The sequence below is a fragment of the Pinus tabuliformis genome, chromosome 6 (genome assembly GCF_031772625.1).
Source record: "Pinus tabuliformis cultivar Carrire ecotype Pingquan chromosome 6, CPIR1, whole genome shotgun sequence".
Taxonomy (NCBI): domain Eukaryota; kingdom Viridiplantae; phylum Streptophyta; class Pinopsida; order Pinales; family Pinaceae; genus Pinus; species Pinus tabuliformis.
In genome coordinates this window covers 1,296,257,990-1,296,277,980 of record NC_142292.1, presented here as the reverse complement: position 1 = coordinate 1,296,277,980, position 19,991 = coordinate 1,296,257,990, and the positions used below count along the sequence as shown (strand labels likewise).

General features: G+C 37.5%; 2 pseudogenes; both read left to right on the top strand.

Annotated features, from left to right (window-relative positions):
* Positions 1–19,991, top strand: part of LOC149263364 (uncharacterized) — a 101,430-nt pseudogene that overhangs the window by 13,530 nt on the left and 67,909 nt on the right.
* LOC149263365 (uncharacterized) lies at positions 6,447–7,913 on the top strand (annotated as a pseudogene).

Here is a 19,991-nt window from a genome sequence, read left to right as displayed (position 1 = left end):
TTCCTTTCTTAAGCATGTTTGACATTACTTTCAAAATTTATGCAAAATTTGGGATAAATCGTCGCAAAAAATTTACTTTACCTAGAAATGACTACACTTCTTTCTTGTTTCTTAGAATTTCAATATTTTGTATTTTCGTACTCTGCTAGGATGTATTAGAATTCCCTCCTTTGATACTATGTGTACCAAAAACTTGCCTTCTTTGATAGCAAAATGGAATTTTTTCAGATTCAAAGAAACTTTGAATTTCCTGCACTTAGTGAAGACTGTCCTCAAATGCTTTAAGTGACCAGATTCAATATTTGAAAAAACAATTTAGATAAATTACAACAAACTTATCTCTTTCATCAACGAAAGTGATATCCATCGCTCTCTAGAAAGTGCCTCCGACATTCATGATTTTGAAAGGAATTTTGGAATACATAAATTCGCCCCAGGATGTGGTGAAAGTAGTCTTGCCCTGATCTTTTGGATTAACCAGGATCTGATTATACCCAAAAAACCCATCCAACATGGAAATCCTTTCTGAACCAACCACCTTTTGCAGAATGTGATCCATTTTCGGTAAAGGATAATTATCCTTCAATGAGGCTTTATTTAAATTTTTGAAATCCACGCACAAGCGAATTTCCCCGCTCTTTTTTTTAATTGGTACCAAGTTTGCTACCCAATTTGAAAATCTCAGTGGGATGATGATTTTTGTAGCCAACAATCTCTTCACCTCTTTTTCAATCAGCAGAAGTAGCTTTGGGTTAATCCTCCTCAAATTTTGTTTAAAAGGCTTCTCATTCTCTTTGAGTGGTATAGTATGTTGGATGACAGTTTTGTCATAGACCTTCAAGTCTTCATATCTCTAGGCGAATACATCTGCAAATTCCTTTAACAATTCTGCATACTTCAGCTTCTGCTTTGTTTTCAAAGTGTTAGAAACTTTGACCATTTTTGGATTATCTTTAGTTCCCAAATTATAATCTTCCATCTCCCCATCATCTGGCAGGATTCTAGGTTTTATTTCCACATCATTTGAATCAAACAAACACTCTAAAGGAACTAAGCCTCTAGGGATTATGTTATTACTTAACTGAATTATATCCTGCCCAACAACAGTGTTCAAAAATCCTGTTGTTTCAACATATTTTTCTGTGTTCTCACCTTCATCTTTGTCAATTGGAGTGCTGAGAAATTCATTTGTTCTTTCAAGAAACCTTTTAATTTGTTGGTCATCTTCAAACACTTGCCAGTGCCTAGTGTTATCCAGAATAGATGGCCTATGTTTAACATTGATTTCATATTTTTCATTAGGATAAATAGGAATTCTGAATGCACTAGTTGTTGTTGCTAAAGAGTCTGTAATTCCATTGTCTTCTATGGGAATGAGAGAAATTTCATGCTTAGAGAAAAAAATTGAAAATAAATCCCATAACTCATTTCGGTAGACCCTCATCCGCGGATGCCTAGTTTGATAAGTACCTTTGACTTGGTTCAAAATTAGCTCCGAATCCACAAAAATATGATTTTTCTTTGCTTTCTGGTCTCTTAACAGGTTCAACCCAATAATCAGATATTCATACTCTGCCACGCTATTTGTAAATTCAAAATATGGTTTGTATGAATGCAACTGAATAATACAATTTGGTCGAACAATCCAAATTCCTGCCCCATACCCCTTCTCACAAGTGGAGCCATCAAAATTAAATTCCAAACTTCATCTGACAATTCTTTATCCTGTTTTTTCTGAACATCAACCCCAACCTGTTCTGACAATTCCTCATTAATATAGGCATCATTAAAAAAATTTCGTGATCTTACCTATGTGTCTACGTCATAAATGGGATGATTATCTAGCTGAGTTTTACTTCTTACCATGTAGGCCATTTGGACTTCTTGATACAATCTTTTCAACTCACAAAACAAAGGGATTGACGCATAAGTCATGTCCATCCACAATGTTCCTCCTAATCTTGCTGCCCAAGACCGAGACAATAGCATGCAAAACCTAGCTAGAATGTCCGCTACCACTATGTCCATCATTACACTCTATACATGCATCTGTTCCAAGGTTACAACTAAGAACTTTATGAGGCCTAAACATTTTACCTTTTGTGAGTCAAATGAGAACAAGTCTTTGTAAGGTTTGGTAATCTGGAGTCCTAAATGGTCCATGACTAATTTTGGCATCAGGTTGTGGGAAGCTCTAGAGTCTAACATAGTGTTATGAAGAATCATATCATGTATGTTCAGACTTACATAAAAAGGGGGAACATCATCGTTTATGCTAGTGACATGTGGGCAAAAAAAAATTCAGGAGCATCATCATCTAGATTTAGGGAATCCTGTGAATTTATATTAATCTGATCACTCTCTGAACTCTTAACCATTGTGAAGATTATTTTTCTGTACTGTTCATTTCTTAAAAGTTCAGAAAAGGAATGGAAACTTTTAACTTACTGATTTCATTTTCCAGATTGAAAATTGACTGTGTTTTTTCCAATTATTTAATCTCCTTTTTGGCTTCTTCCATTTTTTTGTTTTGTTTTATTTGTTTGTTTTTTAGTTTAGTTTAGTTTAGTTTTGTTTTTGTTTTGTTTTGTTTTTTGGCCCTTCTTAGAATCCTCTAGATTTTTCAGTATTTATTTCCTTGAATCAACTTACTACTCAACTGATGTCTTTTGTGGTGGAGTCTTGATGGGAACATTCTGGCTCCTGAGATTGTACTGCCTTTGAAAATCTGCTACTACATTATTATAGCCCTGTTGATAAACTATTGAATCACAAATGTTAATGTTGTCCTTCTCGCCTGAGCATCCAACAGAAAGGTCATGCTCCTCATTGGTAGAAAACACTTGTGTATATTTATCATCAAAACATCCAATTTGATGATCTTCTTGTTCATTGACCTCCTCATCAACAATTCCTTCCGAAAAAGGAGGTCGAACAACAACTTGCTGATCATCAACAACCTTCTTCTCTCTTGGACGGTTCTGAGTCCTTTGAGGCCTCCTAAGGTTCATATTTCTCACTTGAGGTTGATTCTCGACCTTGGAAGTAGTTAACTTATCAACCATTTTTTCAATATTTTTCAACATCACATAAAATTCTATATCAGGTGAATAATATGACTCTTCTTTGAACACTACCCTCTTCTCAGTTTTCATTGTCGCCTTCTTAGCCAACAAATTGGCTTCTACTCCGATTGCATTACTCTGCATTTCTTCGAAAGTGACAGGATTTCTTTCCCAAAGTTGATAGGCCATTTCGACATCATAACCATCTGGATAATGTAACAAGGCTAATCCAGGGGGAGGTTTTATCTCACATGGAATTGAATTGTAAATCTTGTTAAATCTAGCTATGAATTCTTGGACAGATTCCCCTGGATTCCTTTTTAGAGTGTCATATTCAATTAAAATTTGCAGGGGATTTTTCTTCACCTCCCATATGGCGAGAAACAACTGTTAAAACTACTGGAAAGTATTGATACTTGCTGCAGGTAAATATCTAAACCATTTCTTTACCTCTCCTGATAGACTTTGTGCAAAAAGTCTCAATTTGACATCCTCATGGTCAACCTCCTCTAGATATATAAAGTCGTTAAGATTGTGTACATGTTGTTGAGCTGTATAATACCGAGTACCATCAAACTGAATCAGGCACTATCCATAATTTAAAGGGAGGTCATGTATTTGACCTCCAAGATTGAAAGGTGCATATCAGACAACCATAAGGCTGGGTTATGAAACTACACCAAAAACATGAGTTAGGACAGCGAATATTAGAGGCACTGAGACTGTTGCGATAACAGTTGATGGAAAAGGATTTTGGACACCCACAAAGGGAAAATGAGTATTTCAGGAAAATAAAGATGGGATGAAATAAGGAAAAGTTGGAGATCTAGCCACAACTTCTTGGAGTTCCTAACTTTGTGTTCTTATTTTTGAAAATGAGACCAAATCTTGAAATCTTGTGGTAATAGCTCTAATTATGGGATAGAGGGCCAAGGGGTAAAGGTATTTAGATATGTTGGATCAAGAACAATATCCAATAGACTACTTTCATACTTAGATCTGAGTAAATTACTTTCAAATTTAATATCTAACACCAAATCTTCAAAATCTTCAATCTTTGCAGGTAGAGAATAAGACCTTTCTAAATTGACCGTACCTGATTCCTTATGAGATTTTTCCTAAACAAATTTTCTAGACTTGAAAAAATATGGGGTGGATTTGGATCAGGGTTCCTCCAAGTATAAACGCCTATACGAGCCATAACTTTGTTAATAAGAACACTTCAGATTGTAATGTGGAGTCGCCAGAGAAAACATCTTGCAGCCAAATGGATACACAAATATTTGTTTTCCCTCAGAGATATGATCTTCAACAATCAAATTGTTTGGGGAAAAATATGCCTTTCATTCCCTCTCAACGGTGCCAAAATGTTATCTCTTAGAGGAAACCTGGCTGTGGGAAAACCTCTAAGGTAACCTCTAACCTCTTTGAGGTTGAAAGCTGGCCCTTTAACCTGGAGAGGGATCTCTCTCTAAAACACAAATACTCTAGGTCACTGTAGTAGCAGGTTTTACTTAAGATCTATGAGCAGATCTGTCTATGGAATGATGAAATTTGGTTGGGTTGTATAGAAAATAAACCATTAGGCATGGAGTCTAGGATTATCAGATGATGCTACAGATTTAATGAGCAAGACAAAAAAAGAAGGGTAGCAATAAGTCCTTTGACAATTTGAGAAATTTGGAAGAAGAGAACTAAAAAAACAATATTTTATCTAATTGAATAACAAATACTAATGCTTGAGAAATAACGAAACCAGAGCATAAGGAATCCCAATTTCATATACTAAGTTTTCCAGACATGAAGAAGGTTTTTAAAACAAAGAAAAAACGGAGAGGGAACTACCACACAAGAATTTTCTGCAAATGCTCATCAAACATTGTATATATTTAAGATCTGCTCAAATATTACACCAAAATGCTATCTTTTTCAGTAAAAGGCAACCCTTTTCCATTCTTCAGAAATTGTCTTTATAAACATTACATCAAATGATAATAGGATTATAGTTTCAAACTTAATTACAATAATCCAAAATATCAAAATATTTTAAGTTCATGCATGTGGAAAATATATTTAATTACATTAAGCTTTTTCTAAAATAAAATATATGCTGGAAAATATGCTAACATATAGGCTAAGAAAAAGTATCTTCAGAATATCTTCCTTGAAAATAGAAACAGGTCCCTGACTGATAGAATTGAATCCTTGCTGGAAAACAAGTCCCTCTACAAACAGGTTCAATCCTTCACCAAAAATTGATTTTTTGTTAGAGTTCCTTTTCCCTCGGGCTTCCTGGTGAAATTTGTTGATACTGCCACTGTTAGCTTCTTTGGTTTCTTGAATTTAAGATTTCACTGAAAGAATGTGTTATCATTGAAAATTCTGTTGCCAAAATTGCTCAGACTAGCTTAAGGACAAAATGTTTTTGCAGCGCATAAATCCTTTAGCATTTTCGCAGCGTAACTTGTTTTAGTGATTTCGTAGCGAAAAACACCGACTTTGCACTAACTGCGCTACGAAATGGGGAATTCGTGCTGATCCACAGCACATCTCACACCAGCTGTCATATTTTCTACAAGAATTTTACGGGAATAACATGTGTAAGGTCTTACATGTCGGTCTTGACACGTGCAGGCTCTGTTGGCATCTAAGGGGATAGCGGTAATATAAATTATTATGAAGTCGAATGGAAGTCAAGGTTGCCTTTGTCTGCATATGTTTTGACGGGGATCATTCTCAGGAAGCAGCTTTTGTGATGACATTGAAGGCCCTTTCTCAGTCAGTCTCCTCTATTATAATGGAAATCTAATAGAGCAGGAGGATCTGAAGGAGGGCAGACACTATGCTGTCTGGGAAAATCTTTTCAAGAAGCCGTGTTATCTATTTACTTTGGTTGCTGGCCAAGTAGTCAGTAGAAATGATACATTCATTACACGATAAGGACGCCAAGTTTCACTTCGCATTTGGACTCCTACAGATGATATATCAAAGACTGCTCATGCCATGTATTCCCTTAAGGCGGCCATGAAATGGGATGAGGATGTCTTTGGTCTGGAATATGACCTTGATCTATTCAACATCGTGGCAGTACCTGATTTTAACATAGGAACGCTGGAGAACAAGAGCCTTAATATATTTAATTCAAGGTTTGTTTTGGCATCCCCACAAACTGCAACGGATGCAGACTATGCTGCTATCTTGGGTGTTATTGGTCATGAGTATTTCCACAACTGGACTGGTAATAGGGTAACATGCCGGGATTGGTTTCAACTAAGTTTAAAGGAAGGACTTACAGTTTTCAGAGATCAGGAATTCCTCCTACACCAGGTCCAACTTTTCTTCTTTGCCATTCGTTCCTATTATTCTGGGAAAGGGGTTGAGGGTTCATTCTCCTGGGTTCCACCTGCTACTCCGAAACCCTCAATTCCCGCAATTCCAAATACAACGATACGTCCGGGGATTGGCAGATCCACAGTTGAAGAAGAGCAAGAGAAGAAGGCAAGCTGGGAAAAATGTTTTGGCGGATGACTGGTTTCTCGCCCCCTTCAGCGGTGGATTCAATTTTGGACAAAGAAACATGTACAGTTGAAGACCTCTTTGCCGAGGAGGAAATTATTCAAGAGTGCAAGACTATCAACAATCGCCTTATTAATTTTCTTCGAGGAAAGGAACAAATGCAACAAATGCTATGTTACATTGTACAAGAGCCACCAGATGGTGCAGAAAGTAAGCGAGCTTTCAGGTTTCCATTTATAGCGTGTGAGATATTCTCTTGTGAAATTGACATTATTCTCAAGGCACTGGTTGAAGAGGAAGAGTTAATGAATTTACTGTTTTCCTTCTTGGAATCTGACCAGCTCCATAGAACCTTGCTGGTTGGATACTTTAGCAAGGTTGTAATCTGCTTATTGTTAAGGAAGACGGTAGCCACCATTCGTTATATTCAAGCACATCAAGAGATACTGGCTAAATTGGTGAATTTGATTGGTATTCCATCGATCATGGAGGTATTGATCAGGCTAGTTGGAGCTGACAATCATATGTATGCATATCATGTTGATGCTTTGCAATGGTTAGCTGATACTAACTTGCTAGAAATGCTTGTAGATGCATTAAGCTCAACGAATTGTGCTGCAGTACATCAAAATGCAGCAGAAACACTTTGTGCTATAACTCATCTTGCTCCATCTGCACTGGCCTTGAAGCTTTCCAGCCCAAGCTTTGTGGAACGACTTTTTTGTAATGCCTTAGAGAACCCACAGTCGAAATCTACATTAGTGCATTCGTTGTCTGTATGCATTTCATTGTTGGACCCAAAAAGATCAGCATTGGGAGCAGCTGGTTCAGCATGGGGAAATCATATCATTGAGCCAGTTATAACTCCAAATCCTGAGACAGTGGATGGCATGCTACACGGCCTTGGTAAACTGCTAGAGCTGTTGAATGTGTCTTCTGATGCAAATGTTCTGCCTACCACATATGGAGAATTAAGACCTCCTTTCGGAATGCATCGTTTAAAGATAGTGGAATTCATTGCAGTCTTGTTGAAGAGTGGGAGTGAAGTTGCTTGGCAGGAGTTGGTTCGTTTGGGTGCTCTTCAGACAGTTATCAAACTTTTTTTTCGAGTACCCCTTCAACAATAGTCTGCATCATTATGTGGAGTGTATCATAAGCTCATGCTTAGAAAGCAACAATACTACTGTTATTGATCACCTGTTCCAAGAGTGTGATTTGTTAGGGAAACTTCTGGTAGCAGATGAAAAGCCCTTAGTTATTGATGATCCCAGCAAGCCAATAGCACCTACATGTGGGAAATTACCTCCGAGGACAGGAAATATGGGAACTTGACACACAGATGCAAACAACAAGAAGCAGAGTTACAACAGACAGCAAAGCAAGCACAAGAGGCTATGTCTTTGGCTGCTGCAGAATCTCGCAAATGTAAAGTTGCAAAGGAGGCAAATTTAATAATGCAGAAAAGCCTGAGGGGAAGGATTTTCGAATTGGACAGCCCATATGATGATTGGTATATGCTGCTTTTCAATATAATTTTGACATCACTGCCAGTCATATCTTTGGGGTTTTTTGAGTAAGAGGTTTCATCTGAAGTATGTTTGCAGTTCCCTGTTCTCTATCAGCAGGGCCCAAGGAATATATTTTTAAACTGGTACCGTGTACTTGGATGGTTGGCAAACCATGAGATTATTTATGATATTTGTTAACAACCACTTCAGTTGCCTCTGCCAAATGTTTCAAGTACAGTTCAGGAATTTCAGAAAGTGGAGGACTATTTATCTATGGTGGAACAGTAACCTTCTGAGATAATGCAGGATGCAGTGATTCCATCCATGAGTGCATTGGTAAAGCCAGAGTTTCTAAGGCACCAAGACAAAGATGTCAGGCTCATTGTTGTTACTTGCATTAGTAAGAATCACACTGAAAACGTATCTGCTTCAATGCAAACAATTAGGAGTTCGGTTTGAATGAAAAAAAGACTGTGTTTTTGAAATTACACAGCAGTTTCGTAGCGCGCTACGAAACTGCTGTAGGTGTTGTTTTTTAACGCAGACAAACAATTTGATAGGATGATCAGAAACTTTCAAAGGAAACATCTGAGGGACATTTAAGAGACCAAATGAAGATAGCATAGCCATTCAAATGATGACAGGTGTACCTTTGTAAAAGTGAAATATTTTGGCTCAAGTTAAAGTTTTTATTATAAAGGCACTTTATTACCGGTCATTAGGGTTTGGAAGGAGTTGCATACGAGGAGACTTGGCTTGCACACTTGTCCATCAACGAAGCCTCCAACACATCTGGAAACATGGTGGTGCTCTACATTTTTGGGATATTAAAGAGCTGGAGACATGCTGCTGCATTTTCGAATAAGTGGTGGAAGACTGGAGCCGGAAAAACAGGGGTTTTCTCCTAACATCACTGAACCATCAAAGCATTTAGCATCCAAAGATAGTATGGGACATTGAATCCTTTTCTCAGCCATCTCGGCCAAACTAAAAGGAGACAGGTGTCAAAGAACAAGAAAGAATCATTCTACGAGGAGGATAGAATTAGAGTTATAGTTAAATTAGGACTCTTTAAAATTCCAGTTTAGCACTTATTGTATTTAATTAGTTAGTTCAATAGTGGATAGGGGTAATTAGTGGCAGTCATCGAGCTCCCCTCATGCTGGAGGAGGAAGCTCAAAGTAGTTAAAGTTATGTTTCTATATATAGTTGAAACTTTTATGTAATGAGGGTTGGATATTTGAGAAAACAGAGTGTTATTTTGGCTTGTGTACAAACTTATTTTCAGTAATACAAGTGACTGCTTTTCTTCTCAGGATTCATACAGTGTTTCAAATGCTCAAGATATGTGGTTTTGTTTTATCCTTTATGTTTTTACAGTTGTATAGATACACAATCACTCAGAATTCACTTTGCTGCTCTGATTTCCTGTGTGTATTTATAAGCTGAGGTTTCTATGAGATGTGTTTTGAGTATTTAAACATTACATGCCCTGACTTCTATGAATGAGTAGTGTTATAGTTTACTGAAGGATGATTAACTCCATAAACCCAATGGAAGTCTGTGTAATGCCTGTCCAGCCAACATATTTGTTAAATTCACTTTGCAAGAGTTAGCCATCTCAACAATAGTCAAAATCAATAACCTTTTGAGAGAGCCCTCTCAGGCTAAGGAGGCTAAGCCTTAGTCAAAAGATTGGTCTGAAACAGTTACACAGAGTCTACCTGGTCAGCAGCCTTCCAGTGCTTGATTTTGTGATAACAGAATGAATGGTATCATTTCCTTTCTTCCTATTTTTTAGAATTCACTGATAGTGGGAATGTAAACATTTCTCTTACCAAAATTCACTGACAATGGAGATGTCAGCGCTTCCCTTCAAAATATCTGACAACAGAGCTGTCAGCTCTTATTCCTGAAAAATGTTGATAATGGACATGTCAACTCCTGCTTATTTCAAAACACAAAACAATGGGAATGCTAGCTACTCCCTACTCTATTGTATGTAAGAACGCTATCAAGCACACTGTCAACGATAAAGCCAAAATTATTGTTTAAGTACATAACCAAAATTTTCAAAATGACCCCAAGCCTCCTAGCTAAGGGTGCTGGATGCCTTCATAACCACATCTACTTTATCCATGCTCGATCTTTTGCTTTTCCTGGTTTTGATAGGACCTTTTCCCTTGGTTTCTTTTTAGAAACTGCAATCTTTTTCCCATTGATTATAAATTCCTTTAATGCCATGTTTTCTACATCAATTACCTCCTTAGCCAATTCTGGATTGCTTCTCAACTTTATTTTAAACCTTAATTTGTTTGTTGGCCTTCTACGGGGTCTTTTGCCTCCTTTAAAAGTTTCAAACAATAGAGTTTCTTCAATTTGACTCTCAACTTCAATTTCCTTGCCTTTAATATTTTCTCATACATTCTTGTCTGTAGGGGATGCTTCAAGGGGCAGACTTACAACCTGAGGAGAATTTATAGCAGAGGGTAAATTTTCAAGGGATGCAACGTCTAATTTCTTGAGCTTGACACTCTTCATTTGATAAAATTTAGGTATTTTAAGACTAGAGGATGATGAAGGGATATTTTTGTCTTTGTGGCTAGGGGTCGGCTCAATGGTAACTCCTACATGAGTCTTCCTCCCATGTTTAGTACCTTTCTTCCTTCCTCTTCAAGATTTACGTGGTTGAGGTTGGGAACCTCCCCAAAATAAGAAATGGCTCCAAGTTCCCCCTGCTTTGGCCAATTAGTTTTCAATGAACAATTTGATCAGAGCTTTATGGTAGAAAAAATGAGGAGAAGGGTCATTTCTAGCTCTAAAACAAGTGACCATGTGATTTAAACTCTCCAACAAATAGAAACAAGTGTTCATCCTAACCTGGCCGACTAAATGTGTTAGGAAATGAAAGTGGTAAAGGTTTACCCGGTTGAAACACCCCTCACATGTGAAGCATTGTTGAGTAATGCGAAGTAGGTTGTTCCATTTATCCTCCAACCACGATCTTTCCACCCCTATCTTCCAATTTTTTTCTTTGAAATCTTTCTTCAAGAAAAATGGGACATCGATCCCAGATAATACATGGCTTCTGAAAACTCGCTCTCCATCTGCAGGTGGGGCTATAGCCTCTGATATTAGCTCCACTAATTTCCACCCGAATGCCATCGAAACACTGAGAAAATGCACAAGCTACAACATCATGATAATCTGTGCATAGGTGGAAGAATTATTCCCATCTTGCCTGCTAAAATTGCTACTGGATGTCGGGATAAACCGTGAAAAGGTCAGGAATCTTAGACTCAGTTTTGTTAGCCTTGCCTCTTTTTCCCATTTTGCTGTGTTCTTAATGAAGGAAACTTACTGGGATTTGATCCTGGATTTCTGTGGAAAAATCAGATGCAAATCTTACCAAGCGTAACCAATTTTCAAAGCAAAATCACCAATTTACAAAGTGAAATGAGTTTAATCGGTGGAGAAGGGAAATCATTACAAATCGGGGTGAATTCACGTTTTAAACCACGATTAATCGATAAACAATATATGGATGGCGACAAAAAAATCAATGTTTTAACATTACACTTACGTGTGGCACACTTACAAACCTTATCATTGCCACTGACGTGGTCAACGTAATTCCAAAATTTAAATTTGAAATTCATTTTTGGCACTGACAATTGGCCCACTAATTATATCAGAATGTTGATAAGCCCGTTGTCAGTGAATTTCTTCAGAAAACATTATCGGAACATTAAAGCGTTGATAGAACCACTATCAATGATTTCCCAATTTATTTCAACTAAAATGCTGACACTGAAACTATCAACATTTTTTGAATTTAAAAAAAACAGAGTTAATGTGGTAATAGTTTGGATCATGTATATATGATTCTATAAGTTGTCAAGTCATGCAATTGAGTTATTTTTTTGGAAATATATTACATATACTAATTCTTGGACTAGGATTAAGAAACCTCCCATTCCATCTCCTCTAAGGATGGAAAATGTATTGAAATTTAGATGTGTTACCTTGGGGAGTTTGGTTTATATTATTCATGTTGGAGGGTTTATTGATGATATGTTGAGGAGGAGTGGGAGGAATGCATGAGGATTTAAAGAAGGGTTGGTTCTCATTTATGATACCAAATTCCAAGAATGATAGTGAGGGTCTAATTTACCTTATGTACAAAATGGAACAACTTTTGTTGTTGTTGAGTGTTCAGAGTAAAATTTGAGTTGAACTAACTATTTAGGTTTGCAAGATAGTTTCCACTATCTGTTGTGGACCTCTTGAAGTCTTGTTGGGGTTACCTACTACAATTAATTCTCTAAGCTCATATATATTTATTAAAAAGTATAATATAATTTTCTCAATAGGTTATGGTCTCAAGCATGAAACTTTGAAGAAACATGCCAAATTTCAAACTGGAACTGAAAATGAGGTTCATGTAAGAGCCCTTGTTTCTTCCTGCAATATATCACCATTGTAGATATGAAAAATCCATTGAATATACTTTTATTGGCTACAAATTTCAACTACAAAACCAGTTAATAGAATGTTTCTACCCGTATGGCTATTTTCCCTAACCACAACATAAATATATGCGCAGAGTAATCAAAATGTATCTATGATTACTTGAATATCAATGATTAATATCCATCATCTGGAGATCTGTATGCCTCATATGTGACCCATCAAAGGCACTATAAGCTATGCTTTTAAGGTTTCCATGAAACTTCTGTGTGCTCTTTTATTAAAAAATGATGTAATATTCCAAAGTCTTTCCCCTATAACATTCCAATCTGGTTTCCATCTAATCTACATGTAATAAGAGGTAATTTTCTTATGTATGTCTGATGCTTGATTAGACATATAAGTGGAGAAGTGGTTTTAATGTTTGGGTTGAAATTTAACAATATTTTACACATTTCTCTGAATAGAGATATCCAATTTCAATTTTTTTATCCTAGTGTAGTTTTCATTAGTTTGTGTCTTAATAATCGAGGGAGAAACCAGACTCCTCATGCCACAAATATCAGTCACTGAGCCATACATAGATACACAACAAAATCCTTCTCAAAGTTTATGAGAATAAAAGTGTAAATAATGCATCTATATAGAAATTGGGAGAAAAATTCTATCTTTGTATTAATTTTAGAAGAATTGTGAATACAATAGACTTTACAGGAACAATATTCAACTCTAGATTCAATCACTATACTAACTCACACTACATAAAGTTCTACAAAATCTTTGCAACACACAAAGGTGTCTCGCCAATCTTCTTTTAGACCTCTACTTATTTTCTCTTATTAGCCTCTCTCACTAGTCTATACTCTGCAACTATTCTCCCACCATATTTTTCTTCTCTCAAACAACTAATTGGATCTCTAAGGCCTTTATTTCTCTCTCACATAATTAAAAAAAGTTTACTTGCACGTGACTAGATTATATAGGCCTCTGTTTGGGCCATTCCTTGAATATGACTTTCCCTCCTAGATATGTTCTTGAATCTCCAACCCTAACTTAACAAGGCATATGATTTCCTTATTGACTCAATAAATAATGCTTCCAGTGTCATTTCCAAGATATCTTGTCCGAGGTGTGCCTTTTGGACACAATAATCAAATCCACTATCCTCTATGGCTCCAAGGTCTAGGGATCTATATTGCCTCAAATCAACTAGACCAGTATGGATGGGGACTGAACCCTTCCACTACAATACATCATCCATTTCAAATGGAAAACTCCACAATCCATCATCAAGGTAGATTTTTAAGCTCACCCTTTACACATATAGGCCATCTTTAGACACATCTCCTTCCTTCACAAAGTTCAGACCTTGAGAGTCTCAACATCCAACAGAGATCATAATCCTTATTAAGCTCTAATATCCTTGAATGATACTGCCTTTTCGAACCCCCCAGAAAGGAGTTGTTGGTTTTTATAGGCTTCTCTATTTGTTTAATGGTTGTTTTTTCCAATCAACTCCCCCTCTTCAACATTCTTGAGGACCTCTATGTCACCTCCTAACTTCTAAACAAGATCGAAACCTAGTGATTAGGAGGATATCCCCATCCAATAGACTTAGACTACCCCTCAAAGGGTGCTAGCCCTAAGATGGCATTCTATATCTAACATTTCATGCAATTGAGGGACAATCATATTGTCAAAATTGAGTATACATGCCCTTAGGATCCCCTTGGCCAATTCAAAGTATGATCCCGTCCACTTTAATTTGAGACATATCACGACACTTCCCAACCCAATAAGTCTTTCCAACTCTAGCACCTTCAAGACACGAAGCCTAGGAAGCACCTCACACACCAAGCCGAAGAAGAGTCTTCTATTGCACTCGTGTTTGTTCCTAAGTAAGAGTATTTTTACCCTTTCAGTACTTATTGATCTAATTATTTTGACTTTTTTTTCCCTTTTGAATTCTTCTAATGTCTGTGAATGTGATGCTTGCAGTCACCATGGTGAAACTGCTACAGAGTGGTAGCATCCAAAAAGTCAAGCCTTGATATTGAAGTGGGTGCCTGCCGGGAAAGTGAGATCATTGGTGTATCATAGCACATATGTTGTACAAGAATGTCTTTATCAAAAGGCTTATGCATGCATTTTGGGAGTATATCAACCAACTTCTCAAAATAAAGGAGGCCATGATATGCCACATCTTGGTGTGAATGCTTTCATCTTGATCTTATTTCTAATCAAATTGCGTGAATGAATATGATTTGGTCTCCTCTATATGATCATATATTATTATCCCACTAGGCCGACCATTCCAATTGTTGTTCAAGGAGTTATAACTGGTAGTTCACAGGCTAAATCTTCTAGCTTGAATATTTATTTCCCAATTATTCAATTCATTGAATTTACTTTATTTCGTTGTTATTGAATTTATTTAAGGAATGTTGAAACTACCATTTCTTATGTTTTGGAAAAGCAAGGGAATATTCTATTCTTCCATTACTAGTGTTTGAATATTGTTTAATAAAAATTCATTTTTGTGGTGAAATGTTTCTAAAATGTGCCAAAGCAATACTTGTAAAATTTAATGCAGTAATGAGGCATATCAAACCTGTTGAAGCTAGCTCATCAGGGGACATTGCAACACAGAGAAAAGGTGGATGTAGTGTTTATATCCAAACCTTATAAAATATGCATTTGTGTTTTATAAACACATGTCACAGATCACCATTGTAATAGTGGGCTCTCAACAATACATTTTTTATTTTATTTATTATTATTATTATTATTATTATTTTTTATTTAAGTTGAAGTGGAAATATTGAAGGTCTCACAATACACTAATAAATAAACAATGTTGGTCTATTGTTTATTGACTAGTTTTGATGTTTAAGTGTCATTCTCAATTTTGTACAAATCAAAACACAAAAATTCAAATTGAGATTAAATTGAAATTGACATCGAGAAGGATTCAAAAGCTCTTTCAGGATTACAATTCCAAATTTATTGACCTCAGATAGTATTTAGACGTCTGTTAATTTGATCCCATAGGTGTGTCAATATCATACATGTTGTACGCCTTAGGGAATGCTTCATGTCATCCTATGGTATTACCGATGTCATTAATATTGGTGTTGGCGTTGTTGTGGTATTGGATACTTTTAAGCATTGGTAAGTAATGGGAGGAAATTTAAATTTTAGTCCATGAATTTGGAAAAACTGGCACCTCTAGGTGAGATCATAGCGTTGTTGATATGTAGATTATGTGAAGAAAATCCTAGTAACTTCTCTAGGTTGTGACTTTAGAGGCTTATGATGCACTTGTTACTAATATGATAACCTAGTGATGGTTCTGGTAGAGTGATTGTTCAAGTTCAAAAATTCTTTGCTTTACTTTTCCATGACAATCCCTGTCATTTTATCCTAGAACATTTGTATCATGCCCTATAACTTGATCCTCCAAGTTGAATATTTTTTTTTTCCTTTATGTGAAATCCTGTGGGCATATGTATCTACATGTAAGTGGAAAATATCTTTTAGGTTTTCCCAAAAATACAAGAATTTGGGAGTATAATTATTAATTGTCAGTGGAAATTTTGTTCGATCGTGGATTGTAGGGATGATGGGTGCCAATAATTGACTAGATTATTTGGGATTTTTCTTTATCAAAATCAACATCGATAATAGTGCATGCAATACTAGATGTGCCTATCCACTCAATAGTGATTGTGTTTCATTTGTACTGTTGCAATTATTTTAGGATCATGGGTCTTTATCAGGAAGATGGTTGCCATGACTAGACCATTTGGGATTTTTATTCTTTCAATCAATATAATCAATAATGCATGTAATGTATGATGTGGATATCCTCAATAGTGATTGTGTTTCATCTCCACTGCTGCAATTGTTTTGAGAGGTGGCAAGTGTCATTGTGGGATGCAACTGGAAATAGTTTGGATGCCAAAGTTTTTATATTATACATTTTGGAGGGTTTTCCAACATATTTTATGGCCTAATTTGCTCAAAATCTGACAGGGATTTTTTTGAATCACAAGTTTAGTTGTGAACTCTCCACAATATGAGTTCCCCAACAACCATTGCTGCAATAATCCAATACAATACAACAAGAGTTCCAAAGGCTTTAGAAAACTTGTGGTTTGTTTCAACACCAGAAACACAACTCTATTGAACAACAAAAAGATCTACTACAACAATGAGCACTGTCCGAGGCCTCAAGTAAATTCCGCTCACCTGTTTCATACACCTGTCCTATGTAGACATTTTATTTTATTTCAACTGCCTTCTGATTTTTTTCCTTGTCATATTGCTTTGTATAATAAGTATGGGATGTGCTCTCTAACAAGGGCATAGTAGATATTGCAGAATCAACTTAGATACAAAGTTGTTGACAGTGATGGACCTGCCAACATGTCAAGGGGATCTCCTTAGTAAGAAGTCCCAATTAGACTTTAGACCGTTTGGTGTAGGAGTCCCAGCAATGGGTCGTAAGGTAATTCCTTGACCGCGATGTCGCACAGAGGCAAGTAGAATGACTCTGTTAGTAGCAAGGGTGTGATTGATGCAGTGGGTCAAGGAAGGTGTATGAGAGGTTCCAACACTTCGAGGGGGGAAGGAGGTGAAGATGAGTTCTAGGTTGAAAGGGATCAGTCCCAACTCGGCTAGGAATACATGACACAAAGGAAATGCACAGCTTCTAGTGGAGCAGTCCACTCAGATGCAGCAGTCACATCATACAAGGTAAGGTAACACATACAACACTCATGGATCAATCTGAGACGAGTGCGATGATTGTTATAGCAAGGTTCAAGTGAAAGGTCTATCTAATGTCTGACAGAGCAGTCGACACGGATGGTGACAACATGTACAACATATGCAACACATTAACAACAAGATTCATATAATTGCATGTGAATCAGTTCATACACAAGTACGTAAGTTAAACAACATATATCATTAAAGCAATCAGAGCAGTCCAACTACAATAACAACATATGCATGAAAATGTGCTGGCTCTTATTATATAAAGAAGTGTAAGTCACAATCATATAATACATCCATGTAAACCTGCTAGCCCCAACAATGGAACGTTACAGCCACATCTGCCTACTCCTCCAAAGAGATGTACTAGCTCTGTGCAGTGGAGAAGCCAAGGCGCATTACAATACTGTCCAAGCCTTCTTCAAGATAGTCTTAGTAGAAGCTTGGCTAAACAAAAGCCTATACAATGAGTTATGAGGGAATATTTATAGCAAAGGGTGGGGTGACCCTTGACATTCCCCTTTGTGACCATTCAACTACCCTCACGACTCTTCACTTACTCTATGACTATTACATCCACTCTTGACACTTGACTTAAAATTGACATGACTCAACATTACAATGCAGATGTACCCATGTGAACAATGGCTTGGATGAGCCAAACTAGACATCATTCAGACTTAGACAACCATAGAAGTCCAACTGCTCAACATCCTCATGCTGATCAACAATGACATATTGATGCATATATTTGTAATCCTTGAGAGTGTCTGTGTGTTCAATTGTGACATCCGTCTGAAACCTAAAACTTGCCTCCATAACATCTGGGTACACTGCTCGGGCTCCTCTATCCAACTCGTCTATGAGCATGCACATCATTGTCTTCATTGTGGTCGGACCAGCAACGTACTTGCGCATGATGTATGCACTAATAGGAAAGTTTGGGCTGGTGGCGGTGCACATCAACTCGTCGAAGTACGAGTCAAGCTCTTGTCAGACCTGCTTCTTGGTCTTCGCCTGGGTGAGAGTCCTAAATGATGGGATTGCATGAGTGTGCACTATAACCTCCATGCTTTTGAATACTCATGCATGGGAAGCCTGTATGCTAGAGATGAGTTGTGGTAGGTCTTCATAGTTCCGAATCTGACTTCGGTTACATGCTTGCAGCTCGACTGCATTGGCCTTCATCATCTTTTGCAAGTGAAGCAGGGATCCCTTGTATTTCATCGTCCATGCTTGCATGTTATCAACAACAGTATGTATGTTCTTCAAGATGCGTGCTCTTCTCGCACATCACTGCTGCCATCCGTGGAGATGAACGACTACTTGATGCACGGTACCAAACTGGAGTACAATTCTCGCATAACTGTGTCCAAGGACAATACTTCATCCAATATTGCCTTCTTCAGTTCAGTTCGAGTGGACATTGTCACCAAGTCTCCTCCTTGCTTGGAAACTTTTAGTTCCTTCGTCATTCGCTCATTCTCAGCTATGAGAAAATGAACACTTGAGCTAGTGGCTTCGACATACAATCTAGTTGCATCAGACAAAGCAGCTGGATGCTTGTGCACATAAGTCATGATCACTTGCTCTTCAAATTGCGCAGGGGATGTTTGGTCCTTCGGAGTCGGTACTCTCTGAGATTGCACAATTCTATGATGAGATTCATCAAAGGAGATGTTGTGCATCTCTGCTTCTAGTTGACCACCAATGATCTCAGTGCTATGCTCTTAGCCTGCAAAATGATACCCAAATACAGAATATGCGAAGAAAAGATACCCAGAACACAGAATAGCAATGATTTTATTATTCAGAAAGTAATGTTCACTTGCCTCTTCGAGGGGGCAACCTCCAATAGAGCAGAGATCGATTACAAAATAAGACACGACGCTCCTCGCAGGGAGTCTCTATCCTTTATATATGACTCATACATGCAATACCATGGGCCAATACCGTGGGTTTTATTAATACCATCTATCTAATACTACGACCCATTTGCAATTAACTGTGGTTTCGTCATTAATTGCGGATTAACCACTTACAATTATTAATATGGGCTTTATTGACTCTTGACTATGACGTGATCCCATTAGATAAATAAGGGGGTTAGGGTGGGACCCTAACATGCCCTCCCCCTTAAGACTAGCCTTGTCCTCAAGGCTGAAGCTGCGGATACTGCTGAAGAATAGTGGCTGGTTCCCAAGTTGCATCTTCCAGGGAGGTGTCTTTCCATTTGACGAGGACTTCCTTAATCATGCGGCCGCGCAGTTACTTGTCGCGTGTGTCTAGGACTTGTTCAGGTTGAAGCCAGATGGACCCTTCTTCGTCCAATTCAGGTAGACTGGTTTGAATTCTGTGATTGTTCCCAATCACTTTCTTGAGGCATGAGACATGGAAAACTGGATGGATTTTTGCAGTAGGTGGCAAGGCCAACTTGTAAGCCACTTCTCCAATGCACTGAAGTACTTGATATGGTCCGTAGAATTTGGGAGATAGTTTCTGACACCCCTTGTCTTTGAGTGATGTTTGCTTATATGATTGTAGCTGTAAAAAGACCTGATCCCCTTCTTGAAATTGGCGCTCTGAGCGATGCTGGTCTACTTGTTGCTTCATGCGGTTCTGAGCTTGATGAAGATTCTCTCGAAGATGGGCA